General features: G+C 42.8%; 1 long non-coding RNA gene across 1 annotated transcript in view; it reads left to right on the forward strand.

The window, feature by feature from the left end:
- The first annotated feature begins 518 nt into the window (after positions 1-518).
- LOC129636130 (uncharacterized) overlaps positions 519-14,007 on the forward strand; it is a 143,928-nt gene continuing 130,439 nt past the window's right edge. Inside the window, exon 1 of the long non-coding RNA XR_008706662.1 lies at positions 519-831. This is a non-coding gene — a long non-coding RNA (uncharacterized LOC129636130). The remainder of the gene's footprint in view (positions 832-14,007) is intronic.

Here is a 14,007-nt window from a genome sequence, read left to right on the forward strand (position 1 = left end):
TGGGGGAACCTTCCTAAATATAAAAGCCCACTTAGGCTCCCCACTTCTTGTTTGTAAGAAAAAGATCTTAGTCCCTTAGGCCTTTCCTGAGTTCCAAAGAGCAGGCAGGAGCAATTGCAATTAGGAGAGCGAGGGAATGCAGAAACAAAGGAAAAGCAGTCGAGAACCTAGTTCGGTGATAAAACGGATACCTAGTTCCTCCAGAAGGGAGGAACAACTTGACACACATCTTTGAGCTGTTCTGCAGGAACGAAGAACCACCCCCCCCTCCAGGTGGAGGATGCTGTTATGTGCTGAGCACAAGCACAAAGACCCCAGATTGCTTTGAATCTGAGCACTGATGATTAATGTCACCTAACCTTTCGAGTTGCTCCCCAATGAGGGTCCTCCTGTCCCATGTTCTTTGAGGCAGTGGAGCGAGACAGAGTTGGGTTCAGAAGCAAAGGGTAAAAATGCTTTATTCTTTCATCACAGATTGGAGAGATGCAGGCTCCTGCTGGGAGCACACGCTCTTGCGGACAGGTGTGGGTCATGGTCCGCGGACAGGCTGCTTTACAGGAACCTCGGAGGGGACGGGCCTCATGAGGCAGGCCCAGGTGCGCAGCCCTGGGCTCCAGACGGCAGTGCCGGGCACGGCGCTTCTGCACAAGGCCCGCCGCCCCCACCCTGGATTGCGGGGTGGTGGGCACGGTCTCTGCACACGGCCCTCCCAGGTGAGGTGCCGGGGCAGCCGTTTTACAAGAGGAACTCTGATGTCAAGTGGCAGGTGTGAGGCCTCAGCACACAGCACCCGGTGAGCCAGTAAGAGAGACTACGCACAAGGAAAAGAAGGTTAGACTTTATCACTCCCACTCGAGTCCCTGGAAATTGTTAATGGGCTTTGCTGGTGACAAACCCCTCCTCTGCCTTTTGTCCTGCTCCTCATTCCCAGGGGACGCTGAGGGACGCAGCTGCATTTTCTGTTGTTCGTTGTTCAGTCGTGTCCAACTCTTTGCGACCCCATGGACTGCAGCATGCCAGGCCTTTCTGTCCATCACTATCTCCCTGAGTTTGCTCAAACTCATGTCCATCCAGTCAATGATGCCATCCAACCATCTCATCCTCTGTTACCCCCTTCTCTTCTTGCCCTCAATTTTTCCCAGCTTTCTAAGTGTGGGTGTCTGAGTGTGGGTGTGAGTCTGCTCCTCCTTACACCTGCGGGTGGAGAAGCAGACCTCTTCAGCTACCTTCAGATGTGTTTAGTGGTCCTCAGGCCTCAGTCTCCCTGAGTGAATACCATCTGTCTAACCTTTTGAAGACAAAGGACTCTAGACAATTTAGGATGCTTGGCTCAAATATTAGCAAGGGAATAATGGTCACATGTTACATTTTTCCAAAAAAAAAATGAAGGGATCTACATCTTTTGCCTGGAAGTGAGTGTGCCCTGGTGTCGAGGCCTGAATATCCCTGGCGTATTGTTGTTTAGTTTTGGAAGAAGAGCTTCATGTGGGTCTAATGCAGAACCAGCTCCTGGTGGACAGTAGAGCAACCAGCAGGGTGTAGGAATTGGGGACCATTGGTGTATATCGGAGCGGGGGGGGGGGGCACTTCACTGACTGCGCTGAGGTCCTGCACCACCCTTCATTCCCGAGTGCATTTCTTTGTGGGGAGAATGGAGAGAGAACAGGCTGACTGGCCTGATGTAACAAGGCCCTGGTCAATTAGGCCCTGTATCAGGAGGCCGTGCCCAACAAGGTCTCTCTACAAAGAGGTGCTCATGTCTGGTGGGTGTGAATGTTCAGGTGTTTGATGGACTATCATGGGATTGGCTCCTTATTATAAAGCAAATGCAAATGTTACCTCATTATGTGGGTCTTCCCAGGTGCCGCTAGTAGTAAACAACCCGCCTGCCAACGCAGGAGACTAAGAGATGTGGCTTCGAGCCCTGGGTCAGGAAGATGCCTGGAGGAGGGCCTGGCAACTCACTGCAGTATTCATGCCTGGAGAATCCCTAAGGACAGAGGAGCCTGGTGGGCTACTGTCCAAAGGTCACATAGCTGAACACGACTGAAGTGACTTAGCATGCACGCACATACCACTTTATGTAGTATAGCCAAAATGAGCAATATTATAATCAATTATATTTCAATAAAAGAGACTCCACTGTAGAGAGAAACCATATAAAACTAATGTATGTGATCTTTAATAGTTACTGGGTTGAATTTTTATTTGACACTAAACCTATAGACATCAAGAGGCTAGTAAGAGACTGTTAACAAACACTCAACGTCTATAGAGTATATACGAAGATCGCTCACTTGAAAACATACGTGAAATGGTAAAGGTAGAACCTATTACAAATCACCCATGTGAAACAGGTCATTTGAATAATTATTTCAAATTACAGAAAAAAAGTTCCATGAAGTAACATTTGCAACTCACCTACCTGTGAGCCCCAACCTTGGAGTTTACTCTGGGCAGATGGATCTGCTCTGTCCATGGAGGTTTGCCCTCAGCCATTAATATTATCATATTGTGCCCTTTGTTTAAGGGGGGTGCCAATCTCCAATCTGTACATGCAGGAAAGGATGGCATTCTAAAGGTTCTGTGGATGCCTCTTCTTAGACCTTCCCTGACACCCCCGTAGGTTTACAACCATCATGACTGAGTTTGCTCAGTGTGGTGTTCAAAACTGAGTAGGTGGCTCTGGTGTCGACTAAGAATTCGACAGGCTTTCTCCACGTCCAATGTCAGCTGGGGCTCCTTGGGGTCAGTAGGCCTGCCTCCAGCCCCATCGTGCTCAATCTATTTGGACCATCTGCATTCAAGTGTAGTGGCTGGGATCTGCCGTTTACATCTCTGTGTGGGGACAGTGAGGCCCTTCTCTTTCCCAGTGTCCCTCTTGTCCACATGGGGCGTGCTGACTGGGTCCTAGTTTATTTGGCTGGGTGTCCCTTGATGGGAGCCAGGGCTTGCTCACTGGAATCAAGTCTCTGTGGGTGGTTTAGTCCAGATTTTCCTGCTGACCGACTGACCTTGGAGGGAAACAGCCAGTAGGTGGCCTTGCCTCTGGGCTTTTTATCCTCCTCTATATCTTGTTCTTAAACACCTGCTAGGCAACCTTGACCAGATGAGAGGTAGGAAGCTTATGCCTAGAGCTAGGGGCACTTTGGGAAATGAAATGCAACAGGATTGCCTTCCCTTCCCATGACTCAGGGTCAGTGGCAGGCATTCCCTGAGGTGCTCCAGGAGTGCCAATGGGTCTTCCACCGGCTTCTGATTGATTTCCTTTATCTTTAACAGTTTCTTTCCTGTTGCCTAGACTCCCTTTCAGGATCAAATTTTTTTTTATAATCGGTCAGCCTCTGTCGTCTACCTCTTCTCCATTGTCTCTATGGTCCCAGTTGGGTTTGTTATCTGGGAACACTTGATTCCCTGGTCTGAAAATAGCATGAAGTTCTGAATTTATCTTTCCTCAAACGGATACTATGATTTAAAACAGTATAAATTGAATGCTTACTACCACATTTTCCAGTCCTGGCTTTGTTACATTCCAGGGTGTTTTAATCATCTTGGCAGGTGTTGCAAAAGTGTTAAGAACAAGATGTTAAAAAATGTGATCAGTTCTGGCTCAGGTCCCAAAACAATGGGTGTGAACAGAGGTCCAGACTACTAAGGAAGCAGTTGTGAAGATGTTGTCTGAGAAATGGTTTGGTAACCCTTGGCTGGTCACCTGTCTCCAACCTATGAGCATTGTCGAAGAGACTCAGAGGGGAACTGGACATAAGAAATCTGGGGGAAAGTTAAGAAGTTCCAAAGGGAGAGGAGGAAGAGGTTGACTCTCCTCTCATGCCTAGGGAATGATGCTGCTTCAGGTCTGGCACTGGTTGCCTGCTTTGGCAGAACGGGGAATATTGGTTACCGGGTAGGGGGCAGGCTATACGCTCAAATTTGTGCAACAACAAATGTCAGTGGTTCTGTGAGCAGCAAAAGAGAGAGAACTGATATAGATCATTTGAGATCTGCCCCAAGGTCCATCTGGAGGGGTCCATCAAGAGGATCCTGGAGAAGCACAGACAGATGGCAGTTGAGGGAGGAGGTGTAAGCTGTCAGTCTAAGATGATACCTTTTCCAGCATGTTGGGATTATAAGTCAAGAAGTCCTCTCCTGCCCAAGAACCCACTGAAGAGCCCAGGAGAGGGAGTCAGCTATACAGGTCTTCAGAAGACAGCGTCACACCATATTGTAGCTCTTACCCTCCTCCTTGCTCCTCTCCAACCCCGAGAGATCTGAGGGCCCAGCTGCAGCTGAGATGGGGATGGTGGAGAGGAAAGGGGTAGTGCTGGTAGAGAAAAAGTGGAAGCATCACACTCATCTTTGTCACTGTCAGTGTCCAACCTGAATCAGGCCCAGCTTAATAGTTGGAAATTTAACAGGTACCGGGAGTGGGAGCCTGGTGGGCTGCCATCTATGGGGTCACACAGAATTGGACACGACTCAAGTGACTTAGTAGCAGCAGCAGAGAGTGAGGACTTCCCTGGTGTCTCAGTGGTAAAGAATACATCTGCCAATGCAGGAGACACAGGTTCAATCCCTGGGCCAGGAAGATCCTCTTGAGAAGGAAATGGCAACCCGCTCCAGTATCCTTGCCTGGGAAATCCCATGGACAGAGGAACCTGGTGGGCTACAGTCCATGGGGTTGCAAAAGAGTTGGGCATGACTTAGTGACTAACAACAGCAATCAGAGAGTGAACATTTTATAAATGTACTCAGACTGGGGGACCAGAGTCATGAGACGAATGTTTCTTACCTAAGCAAATCCAGAAAAACTCTTGAAACTGCCCTAATTTTTATCTAAGGAGGTGGGAGAAACTTGCTTCAGATAGGATTAAATTGAAGGACAGTGGGAGACATATATAGTTGCTTTATGCCTATCAGTCTTATTTGTTCAAATGGATAGTTTTACTTAAAACATTATTAATCCAGTAATAAATTCCTTTTTTACTTCTACAAAAAGTATTAAAAATCAAGTAAAAATAATAGTATTAGATTCTTAAAATTTGTGAGTTTAAAACTTTGTAAGTTTTAGAAATTCCCTGGTGGCCCAGTGGTTCAGATCAGATCAGATCAGATCAGTTGCTCAGTCATGTCCGACTCTTTGCGACCCCATGAATCACAGCACACCAGGCCTCCCTGTCCATCACCAACTCCCGGAGTTCACTCAGACTCACGTCCATCGAGTCAGTGATGCCATCCAGCCATCTCACCCTCTGTTGTCCCTTTCTCCTCCTGCCCCCAATCCCTCCCAGCATCAGAGTCTTTTCCAATGAGTCAACTCTTCGCATGAGGTGGCCAAAGTACTGGAGTTTCAGCTTTAGCATCATTCCTGCCAAAGAAATCCCAGGGCTGATCTCCTTCAGAATGGACTGGTTGGCTCTCCTTGCAGTCCAAGGGACTCTCAAGAGTCTTCTCCAACACCACAGTTCAAAAGCATCAATTCTTTGGCGCTCAGCCTTCTTCACAGTCCAACTCTCACATCCATACATGACCACAGGAAAAACCATAGCCTTGACTAGACGGACCTTTGTTGGCAAAGTAATGTCTCTGCTTTTGAATATGCTATCTAGGTTGGTCATAACCTTCCTTTCAAGGAGTAAGCATCTTTTAATTTCATGGCTGCAGTCACCATCTGCAGTGATTTTGGAGCCCAGAAAAATAACGTCTGACACTGTTTCCACTGTTTCCCCATCTGTTTCCCATGAAGTGGTGGGACCGGATGCCATGATCTTCGTTTTCTGAATGTTGAGCCCCAAGCCAACTTTTTCACTCTCCACTTTCACTTACATCAAGAGGCTTTTGAGTTCCTCTTCACTTTCTGCCATAAGGGTGGTGTCATCTGCATATCTGAGGTGATTGATATTTCTCCCTGCAATCTTGATTCCAGTTTGTGTTTCTTCCAGTCCAGTGTTTCTCATGATGTACTCTGCATATAAGTTAAATAAACAGGGTGACAATATACAGCCTTGACAAACTCCTTTTCCTATTTGGAACCAGTCTGTTGTTCCATGTCCAATTCTAACTGTTGCTTCCTGACCTGCATACAAATTTCTCAAGAGGCAGATAAGGTGGTCTGATATTCCCATCTCTTTCAGAATTTTCCACAGTTTATTGTGATCCACACAGTCAAAGGCTTTGGCATAGTCAATAAAGCAGAAATAGATGTTTTTCTGGAACTCTCTTGCTTTTTCCATGATCCAGCAGATGTTGGCAATTTGATCTCTGGTTCCTCTGCCTTTTCTAAAACCAGCTTGAACATCAGGAAGTTCATGGTTCACATATTGCTGAAGCCTGGCTTGGAGAATTTTGAGCATTACTTTAGTAGCGTGTGAGATGAGTGCAATTGTGTGGTAGTTTGAGAATTCTTTGGCATTGCCTTTCTTTGGGATTGGAATGAAAACTGACCTTTTCCAGTCCTGTGGCCACTGCTGAGTTTTCCACATTTGCTGGCATATTGAGTGCAGCACTTTCACAGCATCATCTTTCAGGATTTGGAATAGCTCAACTGGAATTCCATCACCTCCACTAGCTTTGTTCGTAGTGATGCTTTCTAAGGCCCACTTGACTTCACATTCCAGGATGTCTGGCTCTAGATCAGTGATCACACCATTGTGATTATCTGGGTCGTGAAGATCTTTTTTGTACAGTTCTTCTGTATATTCTTGCCATCTCTTCTTAATATCTTCTGCTTCTGTTAGGTCCATACCATTTCTGTCCTTTATCGAGCTCATCTTGGCATGAAATGTTCCTTTGGTATCTCTGATTTTCTTGAAGAGATCCCTAGTCTTTCCCATTCTGTTGTTTTCCTCTGTTTCTTTGCATTGATCGCTGAAGAAGGCTTTCTTATCTCTTCTTGCTATTCTTTGGAACTCTGCATTTAGATGTTTATATCTTTCCTTTTCTCCTTTGCTTTTCACTTCTCGTCTTTTCACAGCTATTTGTAAGGCCTCCCCAGACAGCCATTTTGCTTTTTTGCATTTCTTTTCCATGGGGATGGTCTTGATCCCTGTCTCCTGTACAATGTCACGAACCTCATTCCATAGCTCATCAGGCACTCTATCTATCAGATCTAGGCCCTTAAATCTATTTCTCACTTCCACTGTATAATCATAAGGGATTTGATTTAGGTCATACCTGAATGGTGTAGTGGTTTTCCCTACTTTCTTCAATTTAAGTCTGAATTTGGCAATAAGGAGTTCATGGTCTGAGCCAGAGTCAGCTCCCGTGTTAGGATTCTGCAGTTTCACAGTGGAGGCCCTGGGTTTGATCCCTGGTCAGGGAACTAAGATCCCGTAAGTGGTATGTTGCAGCCAAAAAAAAAAAAAAATTAATAAATTATTGTATGTGTTACTACAGAACATGTAATCAAGGTAATATCAAACATGTTTGACTGCCTCAAATATGGCATAATGGCATTGGTTATTATTATTATTATCTTATAAAATTTTAATTGGAGAGTAATTCCTTTACAGTGTTGTGTTGGTTTCTGCCATACAGCATCGAGAATCAGTTATTATCTATATATATATAAAACTATATATACATATGATATATGTACCCTCCTTCTTGTCCCACCCCCATCCTGCCCCTGGGGGTCATCACAGAGCACCAGGCTGAGCCCCTCGTGCTATACAGCAGCTTCTTACTAGCTATCTGTTTTAACATGGAAGTTTGATCCCTGGATCTGGAAGATCCCCTGGAGGAGGCATGGCAACCCAATCCAGGATTCTTGCCTAGAGAATCCCATGGACTGAGCAGCCTGGCAGGTTACAGTCCATAGGGTCACACAGAGTCAGACACGACTGAGCGACTTAGCATGCACACACGCAGTGTGTATATGTCAGTGGTACTTTCTCAATTCATCCCACCCTCCCCTTACCCTGCTGTGTCCACAGATCCATTCACTACATCTGCGTCTCCATTCCTTCCCTGGAAATATGTTCCAAAATGCCATTTTTCTAGATTCCATATGTATACATTAATATCTTATATTTATTTTTCTCTTTCTGACTTACTTCAGTCTGTATAACAGGCCCTAGGTTCATCTACCTCACTACAATGGACTCAAATTTGTTCCTTTTGATGGCTGAGGAATATTCCATTGTATATATATGTACCACACATTGGTTATTTTTGAATTAAATCCACTCAAGTAACAGCCAATTCAAAAGGGACACTCTGACTCTCCTCTCTGTCTCCATAAAAGGAGGGTATATATCTCTCATGTGAGAAGTGCCCTTCACGCGTCTGGAGGTAGAAGGACGCCCTTACCTCCAGAGACAGGGTGTTTATAAACAAACCTTGTGATTTCTTTAATTTACTACCCCAAGTCCAGGCTCCAGATTCTTCACTAACTGAGCACCCAGAGCCTAAATTTCTTTGTCTTGGCAGTTCCTCACAAGCTTATTCTTTCTCTGTCTAAAAAGTATGAAAGCTGCCTGTGATGACCACTTCTTAAATCCTGTGTCTATGAGATCTACATGTGGATGAATTAAAATTTTTTACTTTTTCTCCTGTTACTCTGTCTTATATCAATTTTATTATTAGTCCAGCCTCAAGAACTCAAGAGGGGTAGAGAAGAAAATTTCCCCTCCCTGACATGTGCTATTGAAAAGTCATTTTTAGGTTATGGATTACATTCTCTTAGGTTAAAACTTTCCAAACCAACAGGTATGTGAGTCTTTTTAAAGCTTCCACTGGGTCACTTTAGCCATATTTGAGTCATGTGAGGGTGAAAAAACTTACTTTCTGCTCTAAGAAAAGTGCTGTGACCTTTTGAGGCTTATATAACTCAAAGAGCTGAAGCCATAAACTTCAAATTGAATGTGAGTAGCGTTCTCATTGAGCAAAGAAAATGAAGTCAAATTAGAAGAAAAATGGTTCATAGTTTTTAGATGGGAGTATTAAAAATTTAAGCCTGTGTCCAGACATTTAGACAATTCACAATAATTTTCATGATTTTAGAGGTACTGAGGTCAGGTTAAAACAAGGCACTATTTGCATTAATCTTTAACTTTGCTCTTATTTTTGGCTCAGGACTTTTCATACTCATGAAATTAAATGCAAATATATATATATAAATAAATGTTTACATTGGCAAATGAAGCACTTTGGTTTGAAATTTTACTGAAGATGAAAGAATTAGTAATAGAGCAATATTATTCATATTTTATGATGAATTTCTCTTATTTTAATCTGATCTTTCTCTAAGAAGGTGAAGAGAGCAACCCACTCTTCTAGACATTGATCTGAAAACTTGGGACATTTGGAAAAGTCATTAAGTTTCTGAACAAATGACTAATATTAAATACATTAAACATAACACAGGAGGCAAATGCTTTTCTTGGTTTTGCCACTGGATTTTGTAGACTGTCTAGGACTACTATGAGACTTCTTGTTCCAGCTGCATTTCATCTGCACTGATACCTCTCTCTGTATAAGTTAAAATGAAAGGGAGGGTGAACCCCATCCTTCCTAAGGAAGGATCCACTGATTGGTGCAAAGGAGGTTGATGAACTCTTCCGTGTTTCTAGGAAACCATTTACTAAAGCAATCACCGGGTGAACCCAAGCCTGGGACCCAGTTTAGGGCATTTTATGCAGGGACTTTTATCAATGTTGGGTATTGCTACTTTCATTCCCATCAAATTCCTCTCCCCAAACTTCCTCTACCTTTAGTATAGTAGGCAATGAGTGGAGCGGGTGGAATCTTCTTTTGGTCATGTATGGATGTGAGAGTTGGACTGTGAAGAAGGCTGAGCACCGAAGAATTGATGCTTTTGAACTGTGGTATTGGAGAAGACTCCTGAGAGTCCCCTGGACTGCAAGGAGATCCAACCAGTCCATTCTGAAGGAGATCAGCCCTGGGATTTCTTTGGCAGGAATGATGCTAAAGCTGAAACTCCAGTACTTTGGCCACCTCATGCGAAGAGTTGACTCATTGGAAAAGACTCTGATGCTGGGAGGGATTGGGGGCAGGAGGAGAAAGGGACAACAGAGGGTGAGATGGCTGGATGGCATCACTGACTCGATGGACGTGAGTCTGAGTGAACTCCGGGAGTTGGTGATGGACAGGGAGGCCTGGCGTGCTGCGATTCATGGCGTTGCAAAGAGTCAGACACGACTGAGCGACTGAACTGAACTGAACTGATGTGGGGAAAGGATAATTCTTGCCTTTGATACTAATTCTTCCCTTTTCTAAAATTAGTAAGCCTCAACTTTTAAAATACATTTATTGCTAACACATAAGAAACCTGTCCACATTCTAAAGTGTCTTTCCAGATACCAGGCTGTGAATGTAATGATCCCTACTTTTTTTTTTCAAACTTGTTAGATATTTCCTTTTTAAAATAGTGCTCCTTCATATATATTTTTAGGGTAAAACACCCTAGTAGGAGTCTTGACCCTTAATATGTTTCTCTTTTTAAGTAGGGGTAACTGTGGTGTAAGAGTGCATGTAGTAAAAATCTTAATCTTATGTATTTTTATTTAAAAATATTTTGTATTTGCTCTTCATTTTAACATAGTTTCAGATTTCCAGAGGATTTAGAAGCATAGTACAAAGAACTCTTGTATGCCCTCAGTCTCCACATTGTTGCCCTACACTGCATTTGCTTTATTTATGCTGCCCCTGTTCTCTGTGTATGTGTGTATAATGTACATATACACATGTATGTGCATTTTATTAGGCTTTTCTGAACTGTATTTTGAACTCTACAAAGATTTTTTTTTTAAATAGTGAATATATGATGAGTGATCTATGATGATCTTTTACTTATTTATTTTTTGCCGCGTGGCACGTGGGATCTTAGATCCCCAACCAGGGATGGAAACCTCACCCCTTGCATTAGAAGTGTGGAGTCTTAACCACTGGACAACCAGGGAAGTCCTTGCCCCTCTACTCTTAAATGCTTGCACGTTTCTTAAAGTAAGGACATTCTGTTACACAGTTAGCATTGATACGATACTATTGACTAATCTCTAGCTTGTGCTCAGTCACTCAGTTGTGTGTGACTCTTTGCGACCCTCTGGGCTATATAGCCCACCAGGCTCCTCAGTCCATGGGGTTTTCCAGGCAAGAATACTGGAGTGGGTTGCCATGTCCTTCTCCAGGAGATCTTCTCAACCCAGGGATCAAACTCGCATCTCCTGTGTCTCCTGCATTGGCAGGTGGATTCTTTACTACTGAGCCAGCTTGGAAGCCCCCATTATCTAATCTACCTTTTTCAAATTGCTGGTTTTCCCAATAGTTTTCTTTATAACAAGTGAAAACCTCAGATGATGCATTGTATTAAACTTCAAGTCTCTTTCATTTTCTTCAAACTGGAACAGTCTCCAGTCTTTCTTCATCATGACCTTGACATTATTGAAGAGTACAAATTGTTTATTTTGTAGAATGTCTCTCAGTTTGGATTTGCTTATGTATTTTTAAAAGTGTAAAATATTCACTATGAAGGAGTTGGAAAATTCCTGTTGCTCTTGAAACTCATAGCCTCAAAATTTATTGACTTATGTGAGCTCAGATATGTGGAACAGTAAAGAGATTTAATCTCTGAATTTATACATACAGTTCCTGAACCATTTGCACATGTGTGTACATTCTTCAGAATTCTGTAGACTTTGTTCTTAAATAAAAGTGGCAAAGGCCAAAGTCATGACTTGGAAAATTTGTAATTCATGTTTCTTATTCTTTTTTTTCTTGTATAATTCATTTTTAAGAGAAAAACTCTTAAGTTCTTGATTTTAATAACCATTACTATAGATTTCTCCCCCCCCCCCCCCCCCCCCCGCCCCGTTTGAACTATTTATTTCACTTTCTCTTAAGTAAAGAGAGGAGTGAAAAGTTGCTAGTGAAAGGTTCCGGAGAGGTTTAATAGATAATTGAACTGGTTTATTAAAAAAGTCCAAAAAGATGTGTAATCAACCAAAGGCCTTTTTTCAGGGACAACTGGCCCATTGCTATCTTTGTCTCTTATTCTTTTATTCTCTTATTCTTATTCTTTGTCACTTATTCCAAGACTTCTTTTCAGTCGTGTCATTGTCTTGGTGACTGTAATATTCAGGCCTATTAGATGAACACGACTTTTCACATACAATATTGTAGGAATTTTTTTTTCAATCATCAAATGAAATTTGGGAATCTTGAGACCCCTCAAAAGTGCAGGGAAAACTTGAGAGATCGGTGTTCTTTCTCCTTTAGTGCAGTAAATAAACTGAAGCATGATGACTATCTCAGGAATCCTGTCTCTCTTTGAATAGTAGATTTTTATCGTAGAGCTGAGAAGGAGGCTGGTTGGGTAACACAAATGCTATTATTGAAAGGAAAACATATGAGCATAAAGCTCCTTTCCACTGAGGGTGAAATTTATCTCCCAGGGTACAAAAAGTTGATCTTTTTCTTTCTAAATTAAAAAAAAATTTTTAGACAAAAAGAAAGGATGATAAATAACTTTTAGAAACACAAATAGCAAATGACATTCAAGCCCCAGATGGCTGTTGACTTTGATAGAATCATCAACTGGACGTTAGGAGCATTTTTGTGTTGGAACTTCTGCAGGTCTTGTCCCTCTACAACCATCAGTTCCGTCTCTCCAACGATTTTCTCTATAACAGCAAATAGTTAGTGTAAGAATTATTGAATAGCTGTCTTGGAAAAACAATTGTAATTCTCTTTGCTGTTAAAAAATGTGACTGGACTCTTAAAATGCTGTACTTCTGATTAAAAAAACAACAATAACCTATTGTATACACCTTTCCTTTGGATTTATTCTTCTTTACAAGTGATTAATATTAGAATTCTTTTAATTGGGCTTAGACATTGCCATGCTTCTTTCCAGAAAAAGCAATGTAAAAAAAAAAAAACCAAAAACCTTTTGTTCCTCTGTTAATTGCTACCACCTGCCTTCCATAGGCACTTGAACTGTTTTCTGGTGGTCCTAGTATATACCTGATTTTGAGCAGCAGCAGGTTAGTTTGGTGCTTATTTACTTCTCGCCACCTCATGTCTTCCCATTTTCTTGCTGAATCAACTTTTTGCGCTCTCAACTTCCTTTTCAATTGTCTTACCTCCGTGGCTGATCTTCCAGGCCTAGGGATTCAGCTTTGTTGCACCACCGCACACTTCAAAGCTATTTCAGCATTCTCACTTCAAAATTAAAATATACATTTTTTTTTTCAGTGACTGAGCCATGAAACACAATCACATGGGATAAGGAAAATGTGGTAGAGTAGAAAAGAAAAAAAAAAAAGTTACAACACAGAAGCAAGTACTTCCCGGGGAATTCACTTTCTCAAACATGTGTTTCCCAGAGCTCAGAAAACACTGATTTCTGTGTTGTTGTATTGTTTCTTTGTTCTACTCAGCCACTTCCTTATCCCACATGATTCCATTTCACGCCTCAGTCACCAAGTAAGAAAATGTATACTTTAGGTTAGATTTTAACTGTAAGCACATTTTTGAAGTGAGCCCCCAGTACTAAAAATGTTAGCACTTTGGGTATTAGCTAGAAGCTAAATGATAGGTTCTAAAAGACTCTTCATAATCCCAAACACAGGAGTCACTATGTAGCTTGGAGATGTAGACAATGGCTCCCTCCTCAAGCCATACATCATTTAACTAGAGTCCTGCAGGGACCAAGGGAAACTCAGCACCTGAGTTGCCTGATGTCGATGTGGGATGGTTCCAGGTTTCAGAACATTGCACAGTTGTAAGGCCGTTGTAATGGGGATGGTGTGTCCCACCACTGTGGGTGCTGATGGGAGGCTGATTTCAAATGGTTCCATATGGTCCCTGCCTATTGGAGGTCTTCCCTTCCTGCCACCACCCTGAAGGTGAAGATGTTCACCCTCCATTCTGAGAAGAGTTTACTAACATTCCGGGCCGTCACAGGAGGAGGGTGGTGTGAGAGGGTAGGTGGGGAGAGGAGGGTAGGGAAACTTCTGGTGTCTTTATGAGAGTCACTCCAACCCAGAG

This window comes from Bubalus kerabau, chromosome 21, assembly GCF_029407905.1.
Source record: "Bubalus kerabau isolate K-KA32 ecotype Philippines breed swamp buffalo chromosome 21, PCC_UOA_SB_1v2, whole genome shotgun sequence".
NCBI classification, from domain to species: domain Eukaryota; kingdom Metazoa; phylum Chordata; class Mammalia; order Artiodactyla; family Bovidae; genus Bubalus; species Bubalus kerabau.